The following is a 25,665-nucleotide window of genomic DNA, read 5'->3' as shown; positions in this document are numbered from 1 at the left end:
CTATGCCACATGCCGCAGCAATGTCAGATCTGAGCCGCATCTGTGACCTACACCACAGCTCATGGCAATGCTGGATCCTTAACCCACTGAGCAAGGCCAGGAATCAAACCTGCATCCTCATGGATCCTAGTCGGGTTCATTACCACTGAGCCATGATAGGGAACTCTCAGTATTTTTTTGTTTTTGTTTTTGTTTTTGTTTTTGTTTTTGTTTTTGTTTTTACTGGTGGCTGATCATAGCCTGCTCAGCCATTTCATTCTAGGTGGAATTTTGCACTTCCGTAGAGGAAAAAGCATTCCAGCTATTTATATTCCAGATTTTTTTCAAGGAACACATTCTTTGTGTACACATTATTTGAGAAAAGAAACATAACCCAGTTGTATGAACAGTAAAGCAGTTTTTGAATGAAGGATGAAAAGCTATTGAATTAGGCTGATTTGCTTGCATGAATGTTTACTGATATAATTCAGTGCCTCTGTTCTCAAAGTGTTTATGTTCAAGTAAAGTGGTTGAAAGAATGAGGAAAGTGTTATTTTTTAAATTGACATACAGTTTTACCCAATAATTGCACCAAGTCAGTGAACATGGCATTTTACTAGTAGACCACAAGGCAGAATGATCAAAAGGCGTTTTGCATAGAAGATTTCCATTCCAGCAAAGTGTTAACTTTTCTCTATTTCTCATCACATTGGAGTACAGTGTCATTTTCTCAGGCTTAGGTTTAAGAAACCTTGGATCTATGTCCAGACTCCATTCCTTAGCCAAGCCACACAGTTTTCTATGCTCTATGTCCTGGGAGCATCTATAGACATTCACACTCAGAGGACATAGTAACACATTCTGCAGTTTCTGTTTCAGTTTTGGACTCAGACTCTGAAAACTACTTCAAGATCTGGTCCTTTAGGGTATTTTTATCCCATAGATAATTAACTCTGGACACATTAGACCAGAAGCCCTGGATCTTTTTTAAAAACTGTCCTCATTTCCCTGGGGCCTTGATGTGCTCCCAGAGTTTGATGATGTGATCAGCTTTGGGACCAGGGTGGTGGCTCCATTTTGAATGGATCACTCTAGCGTGTTTTGGAACTCAGAGTATATCCATATGCTGAAATCTCTGGAGGTAGACAGTCAATGCCCTGGGAAGAACACTGGCTTTGAAGTCACCCTGGGTTCATACTTAACTCTTGCCACTTGCTAGCTGCAAGAACGAGGTCAAGCACTTTCCCTAAGCCTCAGTTTCCTCATTGGCAAAAAAAGGTCGCAAGAGCACGGGAGTGAAGTGGTGATGAAACGCGCTAAAACGTGAATGGTGCTGAGCCCAGTGCCTGGCACATGGTTACACTGAGTGAATGACAGTGTTGCAGTACCTAGAACCAGTGCACAGTAAATAATTGTTGAACGAATGAAGGAATGAATGGATGGGCTCTTAACCACAGGTTGGAAAACATTACTTTATGAACCTGTTAAACAGTGAAAAGAAGAGAGAAAAGCATAACGTGGACACGGATACATAGACTTCTACCATTTTGTTATACTTGCTTCAGATTTTTAAACTTTTTTTTTTCATTTTTTTTAAGTTTTATTGTGATGTGGTTGATTTACAATGTTGTGGTCATTTCTGCTGTACAACAAAGTGATTCAGTTGTGTGTGTACACACACCCATTCTTTTTCAGGTTCTTTTCCCAGACAGATGATCACAGAATATTGGGTAGAATTCCCTGTGCTTGACAGCAGGTCCCCACTGGCCAACCATTGCACATACCACAGTGTGCATATGCCAGTCCCAAACCCCAGTCCATCTCTTCCTTCATCCCCTGTCCCCTTTAGTAACCATAAGTTTGTTTCCAAAGTCTGTGAATATTTTTCTGTTCTACAAATAAGTTCATTTGTATCCCCCCCTTTTTTTTAAGATTCCACATATACGTGATATCATATGATGTTTGTCTTTCACTGTCTAACTTCACTTAGTATGGAAGAAATAAAATGTCATAAATACACCTGAATTCCCCTATGTATCCCTCCCAAAATCTCCCCCCTGCCCCGAGATAATTACTATCATGAGTTGTTGTTATCACTGCTTTTAGAGTATTCCCACGCATATATGTAAATGAACAACATACAGCACAACTTTGCATATTTTCACTTTTTATATGAAAGCATTATGTATTACTCCATATCTTGCCTTTTTTTTTTTTTGGCTCACTATTATGTCTTTGAAATTAATTCATGTGGATACATGTTTCTATAGTTCATTCATTTTTTTCCTGTCTTCCATGGCATTAAGCGACTTATAAGGCAAGCATTTTTATGACTATATACTAAGTTATTTTTCCATTCTTGATATCGATGGATATTTCGGAGTGCCCACCCCCCAGTTTCTTGCTATTACAGTTATGCAATAACCATTCTTAGGTATCTTCCTGAGGCAGAGTGCATAGACAGAAGAGGAACCGTTGGGGCTTCCATTTTACTAGATATTGGAAATTTGCTCTCCAAGGTGCTTGTATGGCTTTTCACCATCAGCAGCGTCAGAGCATTGCCGTTTCTCCAAAATTTCCCAACACTTGCCACTGTCAAGTTTGAGTATGAAATAACTCACTTTAGTTTTAATTTGCATTTTCCTGATTACTGATGCATCTGAACAGGACCTTTTCACCCATTTATGTAAGATCATTTGTTTTTTCTCATGATTTTCCAGTGGATTACTAGGTCTCTCTTTCAAATGGTTATTTTCGATTTATAGGTGTCTATAAATTCTGGATACTAATTCTTGGTCACATTTTTACAAATCTTCCAGTTTTCTACACTTAGTTCGTACTCTTTGTCCTATCACATTTCACCACAGCTTTCCATTCTTCATCAAACCCAGCAAAAACATGGAACTCTTACATACAGAGAACAGATAGGTGGTTGCCAAAGGCAGGGGTTGTGGGGTAGCAGGTGGATGAAATGGGTGAAGGGGGTCAAAAGGTAGAAACTTCCAGTTATAAAATAACATAAGTCCTGGGGATGTAAGGTATAGCATGATGGCCATGGTTGATAATACTTAATGTACATTTAAAAGTTGCTGAGAGAATATCTTAAATGTTCTTATCACAAGAAAAAGAAATTGTGACCCTTTGTGGTGATGGATGTTCACTAGCCTTATTGTGGTGATCATTTCATAGAATATACAAATAGTGATTCATTATGTTGTACATCTGAAACTAATATATGCTAATTCTTTCTCAATTTAAAAAACCAAACTAGAATAAAAAACACTCAGGTTTTTTTTGTTTGTTTTTTTCTTTTTTGCTATTTCAGGGCTGTACTCGCAGCATATGGAGGTTCTCAGGCTAGGGTTGAATCAGAGCTGTAGCCTACACCAGAGATATAGCAATGCGAGATCCGAGCTGCGTCTGCGACTACACCACAGCTCATGGCCAAGCCCTGCGCGAGGCCAGGGATTGAACCCTTGTCCTCATGGATACTGGTTGGGTTTGTTAATCGCTGCGTCATGACGGGAACTCCGAAAAACACTCGGGTTTAACCATTTCTTTAGGTCTTCATTTTCTTATAATGGTTCCTGTGTGTTGTGAAATTTATGTTAAGTAAATTTGTATGCCTTCCTCTTATTCATCTGTCTGAGACCCAGCCAAGAACCTGAGATGGGCAGAGGCAAGATATTTTTCCTCCTCTACATATTCTAAAATTCCATAGTCTACTTTTTTGATATTGTGTCAAAACAGAAACAGAAACTTCTGAATTGTCACCTGAAATTATATCTTGTTCCTAAGGTGAACCTTTTTCTTTCTTCTTGTCTTTTCTTTTCTTTCTTTTCTTTTCTTTTCTTTTCTTTTCTTTCTCTCTCTCTCTCTCTCTCTCTTTCTCTCTTTCTTTCTTTTTTAGTGAAAGATTTAGAATATTTGTTAGCTTGTTGTGGCAGGTGACACTCTGCATTTATCTTAGCATGCCAGCAGACTCACTTCAGAAAAGATGGCTAGGAGATGAAATGGGCCTGTTGATTTTTTTATGCCCAAAGGGAGGCAAATATCTTTGATGACATTTTAAGATTCTGTAGAATTTTAGGCGTTGCTTTATTGCTATGATTTACATTTAACATTGTTTCTGCAAGGTATACAGTGTTGCTCTAAGTTGCAAAATTTTTTGCCCACTGGCAAAATGAAGTGGTTTTGTGAAAATTGCAGAAAATAGCTTTCCCACATACTAATAACAGCTGTTCTAAGCCTATTCCCTAAAACTTGTCACAAATCACACACTCATATTCTTTGGCGCTATGAAAAATAGCAATTAAACATAGAAAAGCACAAAAAAGAAAGTGAACTCAAGTCTTACAACCCAGATAGCGCCTGTGGACTTTTAAAAACAAGAAAAGCGATGCACATACAGGGCTTACCTCTGCACGGCTCATGCCGAGACTTCTGACACCCCGTGCGTCTCTCCCAAGAGAGTTTCTTTGTAATTTTCCAGAAGAAATGCACTTCCTTTCTCATAAGGGGTCATACTCTGCATACTCTATTTTATCCTTTAGTTTTTCAAACTTGATAGTCTATGTTGAGGTTGAGTCACACCTCAGTGTATAGATACTTTATGTCCTCATTAAAGGCAGTACCACATTTATTATACGGATGGTCTGCATTTAAAAAAAAAAAAAAAAGATGAAAAACAGTGCCAGGAGTTCCTGTCGTAGCTCAGCCGGTTAAAGACCCACCTTTGTCTCTGTGAAGATGCAGATTTGATCCTTGGCCTCGCTCAGTGGGTTAAGGATCTGGTGTTGCCATAAGCTGTGGCGTAGGTCACAGATGCAGCTCAGATCCGGTGTTGCCATGTCGTGGCTATGGCATTAGGCCAGCAGCTGTGGCTCTGATTTGACCCCTGGCCCTGGGAAATGACACATGCCACAGGTATGGCTGTAAAAAGAGAGAGAAAAAAAAAAGCAAGCAAGGGTGCTATAGTTTCTTTTTTTTTTTTTTTTTTCTTTTTGTCTTTTTAGGGCCACACCTATGGCATATGGAGCTTGCCAGGCTAGGGGTCTAATTGGAGCTATAGCCGCCAGCATATGCCACAGCCACAGCAACACCAGATTCGAGCCGCGTCTGCGATCTACACCACGGCTCAAGGCAAAGCCGGATCCTTAACCCACTGAGCAAGGCCAGAGATCGAACCCTCAACCTCATGTTTCCTAGTCGGATTCATTAACCACTGAGCCACTACGGGAACTCCTATAGTTTCTATTAATGGAAAATGTTTCCCGGATTTTTTGTTTCTGTCTTGTTTTGCTTTTTCCCTATCATGCTGCAGGAAGCATCCTCATACCTGTCTCCTTGGCCCATTTGCTCTGGTGTATCTGTAGGTAAATCGCTAGGAGGGGGGCATTTGTTAGTTCACCAGTTATGTGCTTTTTAAGTTCTTCCATTTTAGCATCAGGGATTTAAAAAATACATTCTCAAATGCTAATTTTGGAGTAAAGGCCTGATGCTTGTTAGGGAAGTTTTCTTCTTTTTTTGAAAAAATAGCATTGAGTTATTTTGTGTGGCTGGGGGTGGAGGGAGAGAAAAGAGGAACATAATTTTACTGTTAAAAATATAAACATATTTAAATATATGAAAACGTGGGGCCTGTTTTTAACTGAATATGCTTCTCTTTGCGCTCACAGAACGGGCAGACTCATTTACTGGCAGGCGTTGGGTATCTGGTGGCTGATACGTGCTGGGGGTCTGGAGCTCACTGAGGCCCACCTGCTCCTTCCCCCTGCCAGGTGACTGCCCTCGCAGCCTCCTTGAGTCTCTCCTGAGGGTTGGAGAGGCCAGGTGAAGGCCTGGCCCTACAAGGTCTTTGTAAGCTGTGCCTGCTGTGCTCGTGGGAGGAAGGAAGCATTCTCAGAGCTCCCCGAAGCCTGTTCTGTTGATAGGGTGGGAACACTCTTCACCTTAGAGGCCTTGAAAAGGCCAGTACAAAACAGATGATGCCTTTCGGTAGAGCTGCTAGGAAATGGTGGGAAAGAGAGGGGCTAGGGAAGGAGAGAAGGTCAGGCCTGGTGCTAGGGAGTGTCTATTGCCAGACAGCTTTGCTCTTCTGTCCTTAGGCAAAAGAATGAGGGGAGCTGCGTTTCCCCAATTTTAAGAATTCCTGGCTTCAAGGCGTAAATATAAGACGTGACACCATATAACTCCTAGGAGAGAACATAGACAAAACATTCTCTGAAATAAATCGTAGCAATGTTTTCTTAGGTCTGTCTCCCAAGGCAAAAGAAATAAAAGCAAAAATAAACATATGGGACTTAAACTTATAAGCAGTTGCGCAACAAAGGATACCATCTACACAATGAAAAGACAACCTACGGAATGGGAGAAAATATTTGCAGATGATGAGACTGACAAGGAATTAATTTCCCAAATATACCATCTGCTTATAGAGCGCTCTCTCTCTCTCTCTCTCTCTCTATATATATATATATATATATATATGTATATATAAACCCCAACAATGCAATAAAAAAATGGGCAGAAGACCTAAATAGATAATTCTCCAAAGAAGACATACAGGTGCCTAACAGGCACCTGAAACGATGCCCAACATTGCTAATTATTAGAGAAATACAAAACTACAGCGAGGTATTACCCCATACTGGTCAGAATGGCCACCATCAAAAACTCTGCAAATGATAAATGCTGGAGAAGGTGTGGAGAAAAAGTCACCCTCCTACACTATTGATGAGAATATAAATTGATGCAGCCACTAGGGAAAACAGTATGGAAGTTCCTTTAAGAACTAAAAATAGTTACCATATGATCCAGCCATCCCACTCCTGGGCATATATCCAAGGAAAACACTAATTCAAAAAGATGCATGCACCCCAATGTTCATAGCAGCACTATTTACAAAAGCCAAGACATGGAAGCAACCTACATGCCCATTAACAGATGCACAGGTAAAATGTAGTGTGTATACACACACACACACACACACACACAAGGGAATACTAGTCATAATGAAGAATGAAGTAATGAAATAATGCCATTTACAGCAACATGGATGGACCTAGCGATGGGGTAAGTCAGACAGAAAAGACAGATCATATCACTTCTATGTGGAATCTTAAAAAAGGATATAGATGAACTCATTTACAAAACAGAAACAGACTTACAGACGTAGAAAACAAACTCATGGTTATCAGAGAAGAAAGAGGGGGAGGGATAAATCAGAAGCTTGGGATTAACACACATGCACACACACACACACACACGCGTGTGCACACACACAGGTGCACGCGCACACACACATGAATTCCTTCTTTTCACAAAGGCAATGATGACAGTGGTGACAGCTCCTATTCGAGGTGTTTTGCAGGCTTGTACTTTCGTGTTCATCCTCCTTGGATCCTCACAGTGACTCTGTTTTAAGATGAAGAAACTGAGGCCCAAAGAATTCAAGTAACTTCCTCAAGGACACACAACTAGTAAGTGGCAGAACTAGGATCCACTCGTAGTCTCTTGTTCAGGGCTCTTTCTGCTGCACACTAATAAAGAATGTACAATTAAATATCAATAGCGTTCTAGATGTGAAACGTGGGGTCTTCCTTTGTAAAAGCCATGGAAAGTTTGGAGTAGAGGTAATAGCAATGTTTAAACGATGGTTTTCAGAAAAAGGGAAAACTAGGGCTCTCCTGCAGATATCCAGACACACACATCCAGAGGTTTTACTTGACTCATTAATCAACGAAGGAACTGTGCAGATGTTTTAACCAGTGCACAGGAGAATTGAGAACCAGACCTATTTCTAGATCAGGAATATTGAAACAAATATGTAAATGGAGGGAAACTGATTTTTACAGCGTGGGAGGGAAGGCAATTGAACCTCCACCAGACAAGACCAAGATTGCATGCCTCTCCCTTAACCTATAAACAAAGAGGTGCACACAACTCAAAGTCAATGAACAGAGCTAGAATCCGCTAACCTTTTTGTGGGTGTTGTATGTAGATAGTTTTCCACTGAAACACAAATTCATCTCGATACAATTTATGGAGGCATATCAGACAGGCTGAAAGGACAGAGAAGCTGCCTCTGTAGTAGGTTAGTGGTAAAGAGGGTGGGCCAGAACCAGCCAAGGAGAGATGGATGGTGTTTCTCAAGGTTTGGAAAAGGTTAGGATGCACTTGACCTTTCCTTCTTGTGCTCCCGTGCTGGCCTGGCTCGGCCCTCCAGGATAATTCCATCAGACTTGGCCTCCTGTGCAGGGCAAGTGCCCTCTCATTTATTCCTGTTTCAGCCATTAGCATCTGTCTGCCCCATCTTCCAATTCTTGAGACCTCGACATTTGGCCACGTTAGCTTGCTCTTTTAGATAATCTGGGTGTTTTCAGAGGGGCCAGTCTTCATCATTGTGTGTCCCTCCTGGCACCCAGAGATGTTCCCAGCCCACTGGGACTCTGGTCCTCTCCTGAGCCTTCCTCCCTTGGGTACCCCCATCCTTTGGATCTGTCACTTTCTTTCCCTCACCCACATCTGTTAAGACACTTAGAAAGGACTAAATAAGCAAATCTCACTAGGCTAAGTATTCATTTATTACGGCTGCTCCGAGGCCATGCACTGTGCCCGGTAAGCCGTGGTCCACCCATGAGGCAGCCGTGAAAATAATCGTTACTGTGCAATGTGCTCAGTGCTACGGCCAAGCTACATGCACCACAAGCTGTGATGACAGAAGACGGAGGGATTAGCTCAGCTTGAGCTGGGTCTTGAAGCACGAGTGGGACTTTGCTGGGGGAAAGGGGCCAGTCCAAGAGCTGAGCCCCCTCTCCTGCCTCTCCTGGGCTTCCAGTGACAGGCCACTGTCTGCTCCCTCAGCTCTGCAGCTGCCCAGGCAAGGACAAAGCATCTTCTGCTTAGAGAGGCCTCTGGGCATCAGTGGGCTTCCTGTAAGCAAAATCATTTGGGTCAAAAGAAATGCCAGGAATTCAAATTTCTTCTTCCCCTTAAAGTGTATGTGTGTGTGTGTGTGTGTGTGTGTGTGTGTGTGTGTGTGTGTGTGTATAAATATGGGATGGAAACTGAGTAAATGACTATTTTTTTCTTTCTTTCTTTAAGAGCCAAACCTGCAGCATATGGAAGTTCCCTGCCCTGGGGATAGAATCTGAGCCACAGCTGTGATCTACACTGTAGCTGTGGCAACACCAGATCTTCCAGTGATCAAACCTGCGCATCCGTAGCCAGCTGAGCTGCTGCAGTTGGACCCTTATCCCCCTGTGCCACAGTGGGAACTCCTTTTTATTTATTAATCAATCATAGTGGATTGATTTAGAAGTTTAAATCTCTGGACTTCTATCAGGAAAAAAAAATGTGACTGGATCTTGAAATCTGATAATAAGGCTTAAAAACGATCTTCTAAGAGCACTTAGTTATCCTCCAGACACCCTCGCCCATGCCCCCAGGACGTCCCCCAGCCTCATCTGTCTGCACAAAGCAGGGAGCCATCACTGGGCCGCCTCCTTAGGAGTAAGCGCTCAGTGGGCCCCACTGACCAGAGTCCATAAGCCGTCCTCCCAGGAATGTAAAAGGGCTTCTTCCCAAGGCCCAGAGATTTCCTAGTGCCCTTTCTACTCCCAAGAGGTGAAGGTCACCTGTAAGGAGTTACTTCTAACTAAGGAGGCTGACCCAGAAGGGATCAGGCTAGCAACGGGCTTGGAAAAGAAGGCAGTTAATCCCCATTGCCACCACATCAGACTTTGAAAAGCTACTTGATCTATTCGTATACAGCGTGGCAATCCTCCTAGTCTTAACTGAGCACAATTTCCAATTAATTCTCAAACTGCCTCTTATAGATTGACTGACATTTGGTGTGAGCCAGATTTATTGTTGGGCTGACCCTGGCTCAGGGCCCTCAAAGGGCAGAGTAAGGACCGGGGTCTCAGACATTCTGTTTGGTTTTTAGTCATTGTTAGGAAGAGTTTTCTGTCTTTCTTTTCCTTTTTCTTTTTCTGCTGTGCCTTGGCATGCAGAGTTTCCGGGCCAGGGATTGAACCTGCACCATAGCAGTGACAATGCTGAGTTCCTAACTGCTAGGCCACCAGGGAACTCCTGGAAGGGTTTTCATTTAGACACACTGTGAATCATCCTGGTTGGTTTGTTTACATGATTGGAGATGGGAAGATTGAAGGTAACTGGTAGGCAGGTGCCTGACGGGATGGGAAGGGCTATGTTTCATGGTTCATGTTATGTGGAAAGTAGATTTGATTCTTGTTTTCTTTAAGATTGAAGTTTTCATGCTTGCTATTTGGCATTTGAGTTTTCCTTGTCTTGCTACATCCAGAAAGACCCTGGGAGGAAAGGGTTACTGAAGGGGTTTCAGGATGGATAAGTAGTATGGTTCAAAGACTACTGGAAGCTGTTCTTTTCTAACGCTATCTCTCTGTACTGGCTCACTAAACAGAGTGCCCTTTGAAGCTCTGAGAAGCCCTGTGAAAACGTGTTACAGAAGAAAGGACTTTTCATAGATCCTTCTCCATGGCTAAGTTTATAGGATCAATTATTGAGAATTATTCTGAAGGAATGGAAGAAAAAGCAGGGATATTTGATTAAAGAATAGAGATCCTAAAAAAGTTTCATCTTTGGATGATGGGCTATTCAGAGAGGCTACCAGAAGGTGAAAGCAGGGAGCCCAGACTTCAGCCAAAGCAGCCAGCCCAGCACAGCTGGGATTGTCCCCAGAAGATCGGATTGTGATGGACACAAATATCACCTCTCATTTCCTGTGGCCTGCCCTCTGACATACAAACTTGGACACAAGGATGGACGCCCTTCTTGCTGCACTACCCGGAATTACACTGTGAGCCTGACACCAGCCATGAGAAGACCACTGATCTCTGACAGTATTCTGAGCAGGGGTGAAGTCAGTGGCCTTGCTGGGTGACTCCACCCAGCATGATGGGTGGTGAAGTGAAAGGACAGGTTTGGGCATCAAGTGCAAGCCTTGGGTGGTCTTTTCACCACCCCAATGACCTTGGCCAGGGACCTGAGGTTCACATGAGAGTAGAGTCTACTCCTCAGACTTCAGGTTTGACTGATCACATGTGTAAACTACCCTATACAGTATCTGGGGCATTGTAGGTAGCCAAAAAATATTTATTGATATTTATTGGACTTTTTATGGAGAAAGTCTGTATGACTAATTTTCAGCCTCTGTGAACTATAGCCAACATAAATCCTGTCCTTTAAAGCAGGGAGATCAATGGCCTCTTGGGGGAGGTGTGAAATCTACTGGTGTCTCATTACATTTCCTACTTTTCATTGTATTCCAGACCTTTCTTGCCAAGTTCGCCACATGGTGGTTGGCCATTATTATATAATAACATACACATGTGAACAAAAGTTCCAGCAGCATGCAATGCTATTCAATGAAATGAGCTTCCTGTGACCCCACTTACACTCCTTAGAGGTAGCCAATGTTACACTTCTTTGGTTTCCTTCCAGAAGCTTTTCCATGTACGCACCCATGCATCTTGTTCTTGAACAGCCCTGACACACTCTTCTGTACCTTGTTGTTTTTGTTTTTTTTTGAAAAACTTTACATCACATCAATATCGACTAATACAAAGCTGGACTATTTAGAACATCAAGGGCAAAGTAGGAGAAGAACTGGTGTTCCGGACAACGAATGGATTTGGTGAAGAATCTAGGACTTGAGCACCTTTAAAGCTGCAAGGGATCTAATTATATTCCTTTGGCTTCGAGTCTGATTCCCCCTGGAGGACCTTCTGGGTTAATTATGGGTCCCAGGGACACTTGGCAGACACAGCTGCTGCATTGCTGTTCCACAGAAGTAATTAATCATCCAGCCTGGACCAGAGAGAGTGCTCCATTCTTTGTCCTCATTACCAGTAGCTTTTGGGGAAGGAAAATTTTCTCTCAAAATGGAACCACGTCGGATTCTTTTTAGAATTATATAGCACGTGATAATAAAGGCGTTTCCAAATTGAGCTTCCTACTGTAAAATGGAGGGTAAAAGTGTGTGTGTGTGTGTGTGTGTGTGTGTGTGTGTTGGGGGGCAGTAAATCACTTGACTCTTTGGGGTCATCTATCGATAATTTGGAAGTTTTATTCAAAGGGACACCGTGTGCCTTCTTATTTCCCCTCCTTCCATCTTCCGCATTTTTAAAGATCATAAAATCCTAGTTTAAGTCTGTTCCTTATGCGGTAGGCCTCAAATGTACGCAGCATTCTGTGTCGATTGCATCTCAATAAGAATGGAAGGAAAATGATCCCAGCGTGAAGACGCATTTGTTGTATCTGTTTCAGTGGTACTCAAACGGAGGCAGTTTTGTTCCCCAGGGGACATTTGGAAATGTCCGGAGACATTTTTGGATGTCACACCTGGGGCCAGGTGCTGTTGGTGTCCAGGAGGCAGAGGCCAGGCATGCTGCTTAACAGCCTACAAGGCACAGACATCCCCACAACAAAGACTCACTGGGCCCCACATGTCAAAGCTGCCGAGGCTGAGGACTCCTCACTGATTAATGGAGAGTTCGGTGCTCTCTCTACAGGGTATCAGTTTTGCTCTTTGTATATTTCTTAGGACCTCAGACATCCCTACCGGCTGTTAGAGTCTGAGAGTCTCTTCAGATGGGTAGAGAAAAATGTCCACGCAGAGCGGTTCTCTTGCTCCGGACAAACACTAATGGCAAGAGCTAGCCTGCTGGCGAGGCATTCACGGATGAGGCCTCTCCCTTGCTGTCGTGCCCCAGCCCCAAGGTCTAGTAGGAGCTCAGCAGACACTGGTTGAATGAGTGAATGAGATACTGTGATGCTTTGGCATCAGCGAGTGGGCTCGCAGTAGTGATGTGAGCAGAAATTTGGCTCCCAGTATATACTTTGCTCCAGGATGACCATGACTGCCGTGACCGTTCTGTGTCCTCATGGCAGCTTCCATGAAAAGAGCTCACCATTTCCCCTGTGCTTTCCTGCTGGTCCTGTGGGTGAATGGTTCAAAGCAATGTAAGCCATTACAGAAGACATTTCTACAGAACCACCACCCACAGAAGCAGCCTAGTGTGTAAGGAACTCACTGGTGGACACCTGCATACAAATCACTCAGGTAGAGGGGTCATTTGTCTGTGGCATTTTTTTTTTTTTTTTTTGCCATTTCTTGGGCCGCTCCTGCGGCATATGGAGGTTCCCAGGCTAGGGGTCAAATCGGAGCTGTAGCCCCCAGCCTACACCAGAGCCACAGCAACACGGAATCCAAGCTGCGCCTGCAGCCTACACAACAGGTCACGGCAATGCTGGATCCTTAACCCACTGAGCAAGGCCAGGGATCGAACCCGCAACCTCATGGTTCCTAGTCGGATTCGTTAACCACTGCGCCACCATGAGAATCCTGTCTGTGGCATTTTAAAGGACTTAATTTTACCCTGGATTCCCAAATCATTGATGTCCCTTAGGAGGATATCTAGTTTGGAAAGTTTACTTGATCTTAATAGCATTCATGCTCAAGATGAAGTCTATCCATCAGAAGAAAAGTGATTTTCTTTAAGAAAACATGCCTTATAAGTTCAGGAGCTAGTGGTCCCCACATAAGAAAATCGGAAAACTATATTCACCTTGACATTGTTTCTTTTTTCTTTTGGGGGCTGCGGGGAAGTGTTTTCTTTTTCTTCTCTTTCTCTCAACTATTTTTTGACCCCCATCTGTGAACAACCATCAGAATTTGCACATACCTACCTACCTTATGTAGTTACTGTAACCAGAGAGTAGTCCCCGGAGCTGGAGAAATGGTTCTAACACTGGCATAAATGGTGGAAGGATCACCTTTTTCTTACATGGAGGGACATGGCAGACAATGAGAAAAGGTTCTGATTTCTCCACTTCTTATTGGAGAGCTATTCCAGAAAATAGTCGGAGACAAAAAATAGTGACTCTAGGGGTGGATGGCAAATGCACTTCTAGGGGTTCTCACTGTGGTGCAGTGGGTTAAAATCTGACTGCAGTGGCTCGGGTGCGGGTTCTATCTCTGGCCTGGCACAGCGGGTTAAAGGATTTGGCATTGCCACAGCGGCAGGGTAGGTCACAGCTGCAGCTAGGATTCAATCCCTGGCCTGGGAACGTCCATATGCCATGCGTGCAGCCCATTTAAAAAAAAGAAAGAAAGAAGGAAGGAAGAAAAGAAAATGCACTTCTAATAGTACCAGAGAGAGAGTTTCTGCTTCATCCTCACACTGTCCTTTTGTGGAAACACTTGATTATTTTGGTTGATGAAGAGAGGGAGAAGTAGGAGCAGCTGGAACGTCCATGACGTGGCTCCATGACAGCAGCTCCATGTGATGGTGGGAGTCAAATTTGATTGCTCCAGCCCGTGTTCCTAACTCTTACTTTTTTTCAGGGCTATGCCTGTGGCATATATTTCCACCCGTAGGTCTGTTTGCATGTTCCTTATTCTTGGTATGCAAATGAAAGAATTCAGAAGTGTACTATTTAGTTGAAAATTAAAAATGAGTGTTCAGAAGAGAGGTTTTCTTTTAGAAGTATGTGTTTCAGTTTCAAGCTTAAATAGCCCCTGAACTCCAAATATTAAGACTGTTACTGTGGGTTTCTTATGGAAAGGAAGGGAGAGGTCACCGTGAAAGCTGAGGTCAGAAGGACGAGGTCCCCTCCACTCACTGCCTTTTTTGGAGGACTGACCCTGTGTGTGAGCACCATGCAGTTACCCGCTGGGCTCAGTGTTAGCCTGGATGGCTTATCAGGGAGGAAGCACTGTTAGGAAATACGTGTCTTTTAAGGAATGCAATCTGTTTTTTGTTTTGTTTTACTCCATGTGTTCTTACTGGGCAAAGAGCAGAAGATTCCCAAATTCCCAGGCTTGTCCTTTTCTAGCCTCTGATTTTGCTTGGAAAGAATTGAAGGAAGAGGGTTGAATACTAATCCTAGGTGTGTTTGTGAAAATTAATGGTGTTTGGCTAGTTCCTTAGGAGGAAAGTGCAGTGCTACCTAAGCAGAGCAACTAAGATGACTGGAATTTTCTCTCTTGGCTCTCTCTTCCAACTCCCTTGGCCCTCAGCCTGTCTGGGAAATCTTTTTTTTTTTTTTAATGATATTACAATTTACCATCCACTTTGCCATATTTCAATACACACACACACACTCATAGTGTTGCATTATATAGATGTACTCCCCCGGATTCCCTCCCCTCCCGGGGGGTGGGCAGTTATTTCCCCTCTGTCGTGGTTGGTCAATCACGCTGAAATCCATGTTCATGTGATCTGATCACAAGAGCATTTGCCCCATGCAGCCATTTGTTTTCTTTGGATTTTGTCTCGGTCTGTGCAGAAACAGGTTTTCATTTGGTCTATGCAGAGATAGCTTTTCTGTCTTTCTTTCTTTTTTTTTTTTTTTTGCTTTTTAGGGCCATACCCATGGCATATGGAGGTTCCCACGCTAGGGGTCAAATCAGAGCTGCAGCTGTTGGCCTACACCACAGACACAGCAACACGGGATCTGAGCCGCATCTGCAACCTACACTACAGCTCACAGCAATGCCGGATCCTTAACCCCGGGAGCGAGGCCAGGGATTGAACCCGCAACCTCATGGTTCCTAGTTGGATTCATTTCACTGCACCACGATGGGAACTCCTGTCTGGGAAATCTTTTTGCCTTTTTTCCTCTACATCACATAAGAAAGTCTGTGCCTCCATGATAATAAGTTTTTTAATAACAATATTATATTAAACACAAGTAGCTTTTTAAAGTATTAAAATTTTTAGATGTGGCTTCCACTTTGGGTTTTGTGTTTTTTCCTTTCTTTCTTTCTTTAATAAGAGTACACAGAAATTGACATTGGAGTCACTTCTGTCTTCATGGCATGAAAGGGGAGGGGAGAAGGAGGGAAGGCGGAAGAGAGAAAGAGGAATCTGAAGTTTTTTAAAAATAATTATCCTTGTTCTGTATATATTATAGGAACCTAATGTGAGGTCAGTTTATTTATTTATTGCAGTGAACAGATAATTGTCTTCTTAAGGCTTTTCCTTCATTTTCTGAATCTGTAAATAGTTTACATAAAATAATCTGCTGTTGACTTTTTGGTGCAGGCCGTATAAATTCAAACCAAACCCAAACCCTGTGTGTGTGTGTGTGTGTGTGTGTGTGTGTGTGTGTGTAACCCCAAGATAAACAGAGGGAGCATTTTACCTTCTTCTGTGGCGCTGCCTGCTGGGGTTGCAGTTGGAGGACAGCTTGGCATCAGCAGTGACTGAACACATCCAGCTCTGATTTGGGAACCTTTTGATAACGTTAGTCACAAGGATGTCACCCCTCCAGAGTTTTCAAATCTTTGTCAAGTGCAGCTTCCCACTGAAGGTGCCAGGATCACTGGCTTCTTTCAGTGCTGGCGGTTGACAGTCCACTTTTGAATGGCTGTGTTTGGCTGGGGACCCAGAAGTGCTTTAGCAGAAAAAGCCCTAGGCTCCTTGTCCAAAGACCATTCTGGGCTCAGTTTGCTTAGCTTTCTGATCAGCAGAAAGTCACTCAGCCTTAGTGAACTTTAGTTTTCTCATCTGTAAAATGAGATGTGAAGTCCAAGGTCACAAATGGATGACTTCATGATCCAGATGAAGTTAATTAGAAAACCAGCTCCGACCCCGTGGTTAATAAACAGGAAGAAAAGGGACTCAATTCCATGCTAAACAGCATAGGAGGGCCACTGCAGAGAATGCTCTTTGGGGAAGAATGTTCTAGAAAGTAAAATGTTTGCCAGGGCTGATTATGATATATTGATTGAGGCTTCTCCTGAGGCACTTCTGGGAGATGATTTTTCAAGTCCAGGTTGGTGTGGAGACCCTGTAAATGCAGCACCTTCCCAGCACAGAAGGCAGTTAACACAGAGGAGGTCCAAGCCAGTTTCCAGTTTTGTCTCATTTGAGCCCCTTTTAAGCTGTCACTAGATCCATTGTGTGTATTTGTTAAGCAAGGAGATACATTTCTTCTGTAACAGTGATATTTATCACTTGCTCAGTGTGCATTTAGAGAAAGATGGGTGTGAATTCCTCACTTTATTTTATTTTATTTTTTTTATCGAAAGGAGTGAGGTTTTTTTAAAAAAGCTTCAAGGGAAACAATCCTGTTGAATGAAGCTGTCTGATGGAAAGTTCCTTAGTGTTACAAAAAACAAAACAAACAAACAAACAAACAACAAAAACAAAAACAAACAAACAAAAACACAAAACAACAACAACAAAAAAACCTAACACAAATGAAAACGCCATGCTTTCTCTAAGTCAATGCCAGTGGCAGGATGTGGGGTTAGAAGCCTTGTAATCCCCTTCATTGGTAAGAAGAACCTTGAGGGATTGCTTCTTGACAGTGCCTGTTCTTTATTTTCCCTTTCCCTTCATCTCGAATTTAGATCTTCTTAATCTCAGATGTGTAGTTTATCGTCGGATCTTATTATTGTGTACTTAAAAACCACTGTTCTTGGGGACATGGCTCCCTTGCTCCTTCCTAACAGAATAACAAATTTATAACACCCCCTAGAATGCAGGGGTTTTAGTGGGATCTTGGATATTCCATCCGAAGGGGTTTATCCTGTATTAGTTCCAGAGTGGAAACCCATTCTTCTGCCATTCTTGGCAAGTAACACATGTGCCCCAGAAAGAGGCCAGCACAGTAGGAATTGGCTTCCTCCTTCCTGGGCATATTCTTACAGCAGCGCCCCCTCTTCCTGGTTAAATCCTGAGTCAGTTATCACAATACTCTGTCAGCTATGTCAGGGAAATAACGGGGTGAGAAGATGTGTATTTCATTAGCAGCTAGAACTGGAAGGAAAGAAAGCAATCCATTGCCCTAGCCGTTGATGTGTAATAAGTAAGAAGTACTCATGTAAGATCACTGACACTTCGTTGAGCAGATTCAACTTTGCCCTAAAAAGCCCCAAATATTCCTGGTCTTCAGCCTGTACCAGGTTGTTCCACATATCACTGAACAGTGGTCACTAATGGCATCAGAGTGTGAGTTGTCATCTACTTGGCTTTTCTCCACTTAGCATGTGTGTCTCAACCATATGATGACTTAAAAGTCAAACACCCAAGCCAAGAAAGCCAGCATGACAGCCATCCTATAGCAGCAGAAGCGCTCAGGGTAAGGTGAAGTGGGATGACTGCAAACAAGACAATCAGCAAAAGACAATTTTGCAAAACCCTAGTGAAACCTGATGTCTCATGGGAGCCTGGATATCAGTATTCACTGCCTTGCTTGAGACACCCAGAAATAAGATGACTTCTGTTACTGTTCTAGTGACAGGTGAAAATTTACTTGTGACTGATGAGTATATGGTGTCTGGTGACAGAGAGAGACAACCTATAGGGACTGCAGACCCCCCGATGGAATAGGGATAGCTTGAATATAATCATAATAACTCACGAGCCTTTAATTTAATTATTTTAATTTAATTTAATATTACTAAAGTATAGTTGATTTACAATGTTATGCCAATTTCTGCTATACACAGAGTGACTCCTGACTGACCTTTCAAGAGCTGCTTATATGCAAGTATGAGCTTATAGGTGGACTTTAAGCAGGGCATATCAGAATGTCTTTAGGATTTTAAGAGGGGGAGAGGGAAGGAGTGGAATGGACTGGGAATCTGGGGTTAATAGGTACGAATTATTGCATTTGGAGTGGATAAGCAATGAGACCCTGCTGTACAGCACAGGGAACTGTATCTAGTCACTTATGATGGAACATGATGAAGGATAATGTGAGAAAAAGGATGTATGTATGTGTGACTGGGTCACTTTGCTGTACAGTAGAAAATTAACAGAACACCGTAAACCAACTATAATGGAAAAAATAAAAATCATTAAAAAAAGAATTTTAAGGAATCGGTTAAAGATGAACAGTTTCAGAGGCTCACCTTTTCGCCGAGATAGTGGAGGTCAAACACTTCGTGTGCAGATATGGACCTGTACATTTCTTTCCAGAAAGCCAAAGCGTGTAGTCTGTCAAGACCACGTGTTAATACAATTCCGATAGTTGCCAAAGCCCTCTTGAATCACTCCACCTCTGGATCTAGTGGGCAGTTGAACCCGAGGGAGGAATGGATGGTAAGCCTCGTGGGTGTCCTTGACCTGGGTAAACCTGGCAGTTCTTGCCCAAGTAAATGTGTGTGTGTGCGTGCATGTGTGCACACATGCCCGTGTGTGCAAGCATGCATGTGTATGCATGTGGTGGGGATGGTGGTATATGTAGTTAGTTACGCTAATTAGAAGGGCATCTAGGTTTTATGGAACCTGAAGATTATATTATTTGAGGAGCGCCCTTTAGGGAAAATAATGAAAAATATGAATGCAAAATTGGGTATAAAGATGAATGCTTATTTTGTATAATTTTTTTTTGTCTTTTTGTCCTTTTAGGGCTGCTCCCACGGCATATGGAGGTTCCCAGGCTAGGTGTCTAATTGGAGCTGTAGCTGTCAGCCTACGCCAGAGCCACAGCAATGTGGGATCCAAGCTGCATCTGCGACCTACACCACAGCTCACAGCAACACTGAATCCTTAACCCGCTGAGCGAGGCCAGGGATCAAACCCGCAACCTCATGGTTCCTAGTCAGATTCATTTCCACTGCATCACGATGGGAACTCCCTGAATGCTTATTTTGGAAGAGAAAAAAAATCACAAGAAATGTCAAATTTCTTTTTTTTTTTTTTTGGTATTTTTGCCATTTCTTGGGCCACTCCCGCGGCATATGGAAGTTCCCAGGCTAGGGGTCAAATTGGAGCTGTAGCCACCGGCCTACACCAGAGCCACAACAGCACGGGATCCAAGCCGCGTCTGTGACCTACACCGCAGCTCACGGCAACGCCAGATCCTTAACCCACTGAGCAAGGCCAGGGATCAAACCCGCAACCTCATGATTCCTAGTCAGATTTGTTAACCACTGAGCGACGGCGGGAACTCCCAGATTTCTTTTTTTTTAAAGCGATAGTTAATCAAAGATTCATACCATACAGAGCAACAGGCAGCTTAGTAACAAACACATTATGGACATAGCTTTATATTATAATACTTCTGCGCCTACATTTTAGGTGGCATACTCTTTGATTACCTCTTCACATGACAATTTTGTAATATTTTCTATATAGAGAAGGGAAAAATACTTTCATCTCTCTTTTAGCGTAGTTTATTAAAATGTATTTTTAAAATATTTCTCACTGGAATACATAAAACAAGCAATTTCGCATACAGTTGCACTCAACTGCCATAGTTTTGGGTCTATACATACCAGAATTTTTTCCTTTTTTTTTTGTCTTTTTAAAGGGACTGCACCTGCGGCATATGGAGGTTCCCAGGCTAGGGGTTGAATCTGAGCTGTAGCCACTGGCCTACACCAGAGCCACAGCAACATGGGATCTGAGCTGCGTCTGAAACTACACCACAGCTCATGGCACTGCTGGATCCTTAACATACTGAGCGAGGCCAGAGATCAAACCTGTGTCCTCATGGATTCTAGTTGGGCTCATTAGCCCACTGAGCCCAGAATTTTGATCACTGATTTCACATACTGCCTACTTAAAAATGTATGGTTCATGGAGTTCCCGTTGTGGTGCAGAGGAAATGAATCTGACTAGTAACAGTGAGGTTTTGGGTTCGATCGATCCCTGGCCTCGCTCAGTGGATTAAGGATCCAGTGTTCCTATAAGCTGCGGTGTAGGTCAAAGGTGCAGCTCGGATCCTGTGTTGCTGTGGCTGTGGTGTAGGCTGACAGCTGCAGCTCTGATTTGACTCCTAGCCTGGGAACTTCCATATGCCTCAAGTGCAGCCCTAAAAAGACCAAAAAAAAAAAGTGTGGTTCATTTCTCATCTTATCTGTTTCATTATCAAGTGTATTCATGGTAGGAGAACTTTGACTAGATGTTGATGAGGAGCGAATCCTCAGCTTCTGATTTGACCTGTCTGAGGGTTGGAAGATTTTTCTCCATAGACCTCTGTACAGTTTAAACCCTGGTTCTCTTCTAGTGCCCACATAATTCTTGTACTGAATGCCATGGGACATATTCTTATCATGTGCCCGCTGGTATCACCTCTTCATGTCATGACACTGAGTCAGTGTTGTGCCTGGAAGTCCTTTTTACACTGTGATGGCAGCTAGCAATGACATAACAATACACAGAGGTGACCGTGAACCTCATAGATATATTCCACGAAACCCCAAAGTAAGTGTATTCCTGACTCCTCCTTAGCCACATTCTTAAAATATACCCTGTCCCACTTCCATACAGATCTACTAAGGCGGAAGCCAAAATGGAAAAAAGATAGTCTTAAAAAGATTCTGATTATAGTATCTTTGTGTGTGTGTTAATGTGTGCATGCAAATTTTGTGGAGATGTGACCATACGAAAAATATTAGGGCTCTTCTCAGGCCTTTGAAAGGGTCTCTGCAAGTGAGAGTCCTTGCTGCTTAAGCATCATTAGCTTCATGGTGAATCCACTTGAGTTAGTTATATCAAAAAGCTTGTCTGCCACCTCACTCAAGCATTAAGACACTCACCCTGGATTTTATTATTAACTAGAGTTGACTTTTAGGATAGTACTTCATTTTTAGTGCTTCATTTCCTTCCTTCCTTCCTTCCTCCCTCCTTTCCTTAGATGTTGAGAGAGAACAAATACTTCTTTTTTTAAAATTACTTAATTCATTTGCTTTTCTTTCATTCTCTTGTTTTGCATTCTCTCCACCTTTTCCCTCTACCCTCTCTTAATCTCCTTGTTCACCAGAAGTACACTATTTATTTTCATGTGTGTCGCGGCTGCCTCCAATTACCAGTCCCAGGTGATTTGGGGGGCCCACGAGAGGAGGGTCTCTCACCTTCACGTCATGTTTGGCAAGGAGACGTTTGTGTCAGAGAGAACCTGGAGAGAAGGCTTGATAGTTAGGAGGAAGCACTTTCAGTGAAATAGTGACTGGTCTTTGTTAGACCGAGAGGGTTTGTAATGGTTTCAGAAGGTGTAGCTGGGAGTTCCCTTCGTGGATTAGTGGTTAACAAATCCTACTAGGAACCATGAAGATGCGGGTTCGATCCCTGGCCTTGCTCAGTGGCTTAAGGATCTGGCGTTGCCAAAGTTGTGGTGTAGGTTGCAGATGTGGCTCAGATCTGGCGTGGCTATGGTATACACTGGCAGCTGTAGCTCTGATTCAACCCCTAGCCTGGGAACTTCCACATGCTGCAGGTGCGGCCCTTAAAAAAAAGAAAAAAAGAAGAAGAAGAAGAAGGTGTAGCTGCTTCATGATCATGTGACAGCCCTGGACCAGTGCATGTTGAGGTTGTTTTGTTTCAGATGTGCCAGTAGCTGGATCACTTTATCTAGAGATACAGCTCAGCCTGCATTTCACCCTTGCCTTTTTAAAATGCCCTTTTCCTTGTGGCTAAGAAGGTTTTAATAAGGTTTCTCATCATCAGAACTGTTGAGTTGTACGGGTTTTGTGTTTTGTCTGCATTAACGCATGTACACAAATAAAAGACCTGCCACCAAAACAGGTTTATTTATGAAATAGTGGTTAGCAGAATAACTTATTAAAACATAAAACTTTTGTTAGTAGTCAGTTTCCAGGGATAGTATTCAGGAAGCCCTGGGCAGTGGGATTGATCACTTAGTAAATTTGTTGTTAAAGCCAAACCAAACCCTAACTGGAGAACTTTGAGATATTACGGCTCTGACCCCACTGTTCCTGTGTTAGTTCTGCTAACAACATGCGGCTGTTGAGCACTGTTGAAGGGATAGTATATGGGTTTCAATATATTTTGATACATTGGCTAAATAGAATAATTATCATTAATTTCACCTGTTTCTTTTTACTTTTTAACATGTGTTTACTAGAAAAATGTAAGTGATATAGGTGTCTTACATTGTATTTCTACGGATGGGGCTGGTCTCATTCTGTGTGTCTGAAACTCCATTACTGGTGCCTTACTGGCTTCAGACAGGTTGTTTGGGTTTCCCACGGGACTGGGCAGGGCTTCTAATTTTTTTTTTAAGTTGAACAAAACTCTGAAACATAATGAATCAAAGTTACAGATCATTCTCTATATAGTCAATGGGAGTTAGGAAAGTGGAACCCCTTGGAGCCAGAACAAGTTAAACAGCAAAACAAATTCTCTGCTTTGAGCAAAGTATTTCCCCCAAAGGTATTTCTTTTCTAAGAATTTGTCCATTTCTTCTAGGCTTTCCGTTTTATTTGCATAGATTTGCATGTAGTAGTCTCTTATGATCCTTTGTGTTTCTGTGATGTCTGGTATAACTTCTCCTTTTTCATTTCTAATTTTATTGATTCGAATCCTCTCTTTGTTTTTCTTGATAAGTCTGGCTAAGGGTTCATCAATTTTGTTGATCTTTTCAGAAAACCAGCTTTTTGTTTCATTGATCTTTTCTGTGGTTTTCTTCATTTCTATTTCATTGATTTCTGCTCTGATCTTTATGATTTCTTTCCTTCTGCTAACTTTAGATCTTGTTTGTTCTCTCTGTAGCTGCTATAGACAAAGGTTATTTCTTATAGCCCTACTTCTGCCCCTCATAACTGAGCAACTGCCATGGATATCTTTAGCTTCAGGCTTCATCACATTGGTATCTAGAAAGAGAAATAGTCCTTTCTCCTCCTTTGGACTACAAGTCGTACTTGGCACACCTCTCTAGGAGAAAGAGTAGCTGCTGGAATTTGTAATGGCCTACTGTTTGTGTCTCCAGCATGTTGGTGTGTCAGCTTTGGTGTCATCCTTACCAGTGAACATTTGTGAGAATAACTCATAGTTGAGGATAACATTGATAAGGGTATCCCGAAAAACTCAGACAATCAATACTGATGCTTCGGAATTCCCTTCGTGGCTTAGCAGTTAACCGTGAGCTGTGGTGTAGGTCGCAGGCATGCCTCAGATCCTGTGTTGCTGTGGCTGTGGTGTAGGCTGGAGGCTATAACTCTGATTCGACTCCTAGCCTGGGAACTTCCATATGCCACGGATGAGCCCCTAAAAAGAAAAAAAAAAAAAAAAAAGGAAAGAAAGAAAGAAAGCAAAAAATAAAAGAAAAATGCTGATGTTGCTCGTACAATAGAGTTTATGCAACTTGGATGATGGAATGAATCTTGAAGAGAAAAAAGATAAAGTCTTTCCTAGAAAGGGTGCTTGTGCCTAAATCGATTTAACTCCCAAAGGTTTCCTAGTCCTTTGAATTTTGTTCAAGTTACTTGTATGTAGTTAGTTTTCCCATTTCCTTCTCTAATTGTATATTATTATTTTGTATGTAGTAGATACTCAGATTCTGGTTGATTAATTGTCAGATTCTGAGGATGACATAAAGAAGTGTAGTCTTGTACTTGAAATTCAGGTTTGAAAGTTTGAGTTTGACTTAGCGATTTTTTAAAAAATGGATCAATACTTTATGGTAAGAATGATGACTGCCTTGTATTAGAGGTTTCAGGGTAAACCTGACCTGTTGGCGCTTTATTTTGGGAAATCCCAATGAAATGTATCAGCAAACCATTTGATCCACACCCCTATCCCGTGACTCACAATCCTTCCCTTGCCCTGCTGTCTTCTGCACATCAAACAAGATATTTCATAAAATTTTAAAGTTTCTGTTATAATTTCTGGTGTTGAGGCTACCTGCACGAATTACAATGATGTCTTAAATAATTGTTTTTGGAAGATGCAGTGGCTTCATTTTCTTGGCCATTTCTGCTTTATCAGTGACACTGCATTTTAGAGAGATTGCCTTTGTTTTTGTGCCCAGCCTTTCTCACCAAGGGTCTGAGTAAATTTTTGTTGAATGAATGACTTCTTAACATTTTCTATCAGTCTCCTCTGTTTGCTTATTCCCCAACTCTCTCCAGTTCTCTTTTCCTCCCTCCTTATTCATCATGTTCAACCTCTAGAAAAAAATTGTTTTTCAGACTATTTTCTCCAGCTTCACCTGTTCAAGCTGTTGGCCTTATCCTCCTAATTTATACCCAGTCCAGTGGTGACCCATTCCCTCAGGGACCCTGGGCATTGATGACATTTGACTTTGAGGAGTAGGATGATGTCCAGCAGGTACACTTGTTGGATTTGTATCCTAATCTCAAGTCAATTTATTTGTCAAGAAACTACATTTATTTTTATTTTATTTTAGAGTTTATGTGGTAACTGCATTATTTATTTATTTATTTATTTATTTATTTATTTATTTATTTATTTATTGTCTTTTTAGGGCTACACCCACAGCATATGGAGGTTCCCAGGCGAGGGGTCTTAATCGGAGCTGTAGCCTCTGGCCTACACCACAGCCACAGCCACGCCAGATCCGAGCCGCATCTGAGACCTACACCACAGCTCACGGCAACGCTGGATCCTTAACCCACTGAGCGAGTCCAGGGATGGAACCTGCAACCTCAGGGTTCCTAATCAGATTCATTTCCACTGCGCCAGAATGGGAACTCCGGTAACTGCTTTAAAACATTGCTTAGGCTGGTTGGTTCTAGACAAGTCAGAATTCTGCCAGCTGTCTTATGTTAGCATTTACAAAAAATCCCTGTGCTCTTGCCTAGAAGTCTTAAGCATGCGCACACACCCCTGTATCTGCGATGGTGTAAGTACATTTCTTCCTGGAGGTCACAGCATGAACCAGATACTTCTGCACATGTTTAGTTTAAGAACCTAGACT

The 25,665-nt window shown here is 42.4% G+C and overlaps 1 protein-coding gene and 1 long non-coding RNA gene across 13 annotated transcripts in view; one reads left to right on the top strand and one right to left on the bottom strand.

Moving 5' to 3' along the window:
* The window catches only part of ABLIM1 (actin binding LIM protein 1), a 338,773-nt gene that overhangs the window by 45,531 nt on the left and 267,577 nt on the right, over positions 1 to 25,665 (top strand). The window lies entirely within an intron of this gene.
* On the bottom strand, positions 19,721 to 24,033 carry LOC146397075 (uncharacterized). Its single transcript, XR_014826344.1, has 2 exons — positions 20,777 to 24,033; positions 19,721 to 20,298 (listed from the first exon to the last, which is right to left on the bottom strand). It is a non-coding gene; the product is annotated as an uncharacterized LOC146397075 (long non-coding RNA).

Source organism: Sus scrofa, chromosome 14 (assembly GCF_054392235.1).
Source record: "Sus scrofa isolate SSC_HxYL_T2T_F1_AM1 chromosome 14, Sscrofa_HxYL_maternal_Yorkshire_Landrace_v2.0, whole genome shotgun sequence".
NCBI lineage: Eukaryota > Metazoa > Chordata > Mammalia > Artiodactyla > Suidae > Sus > Sus scrofa.
Note: the sequence above shows the minus strand (reverse complement) of the source record. Positions and strands in the feature narration are given on the sequence as shown.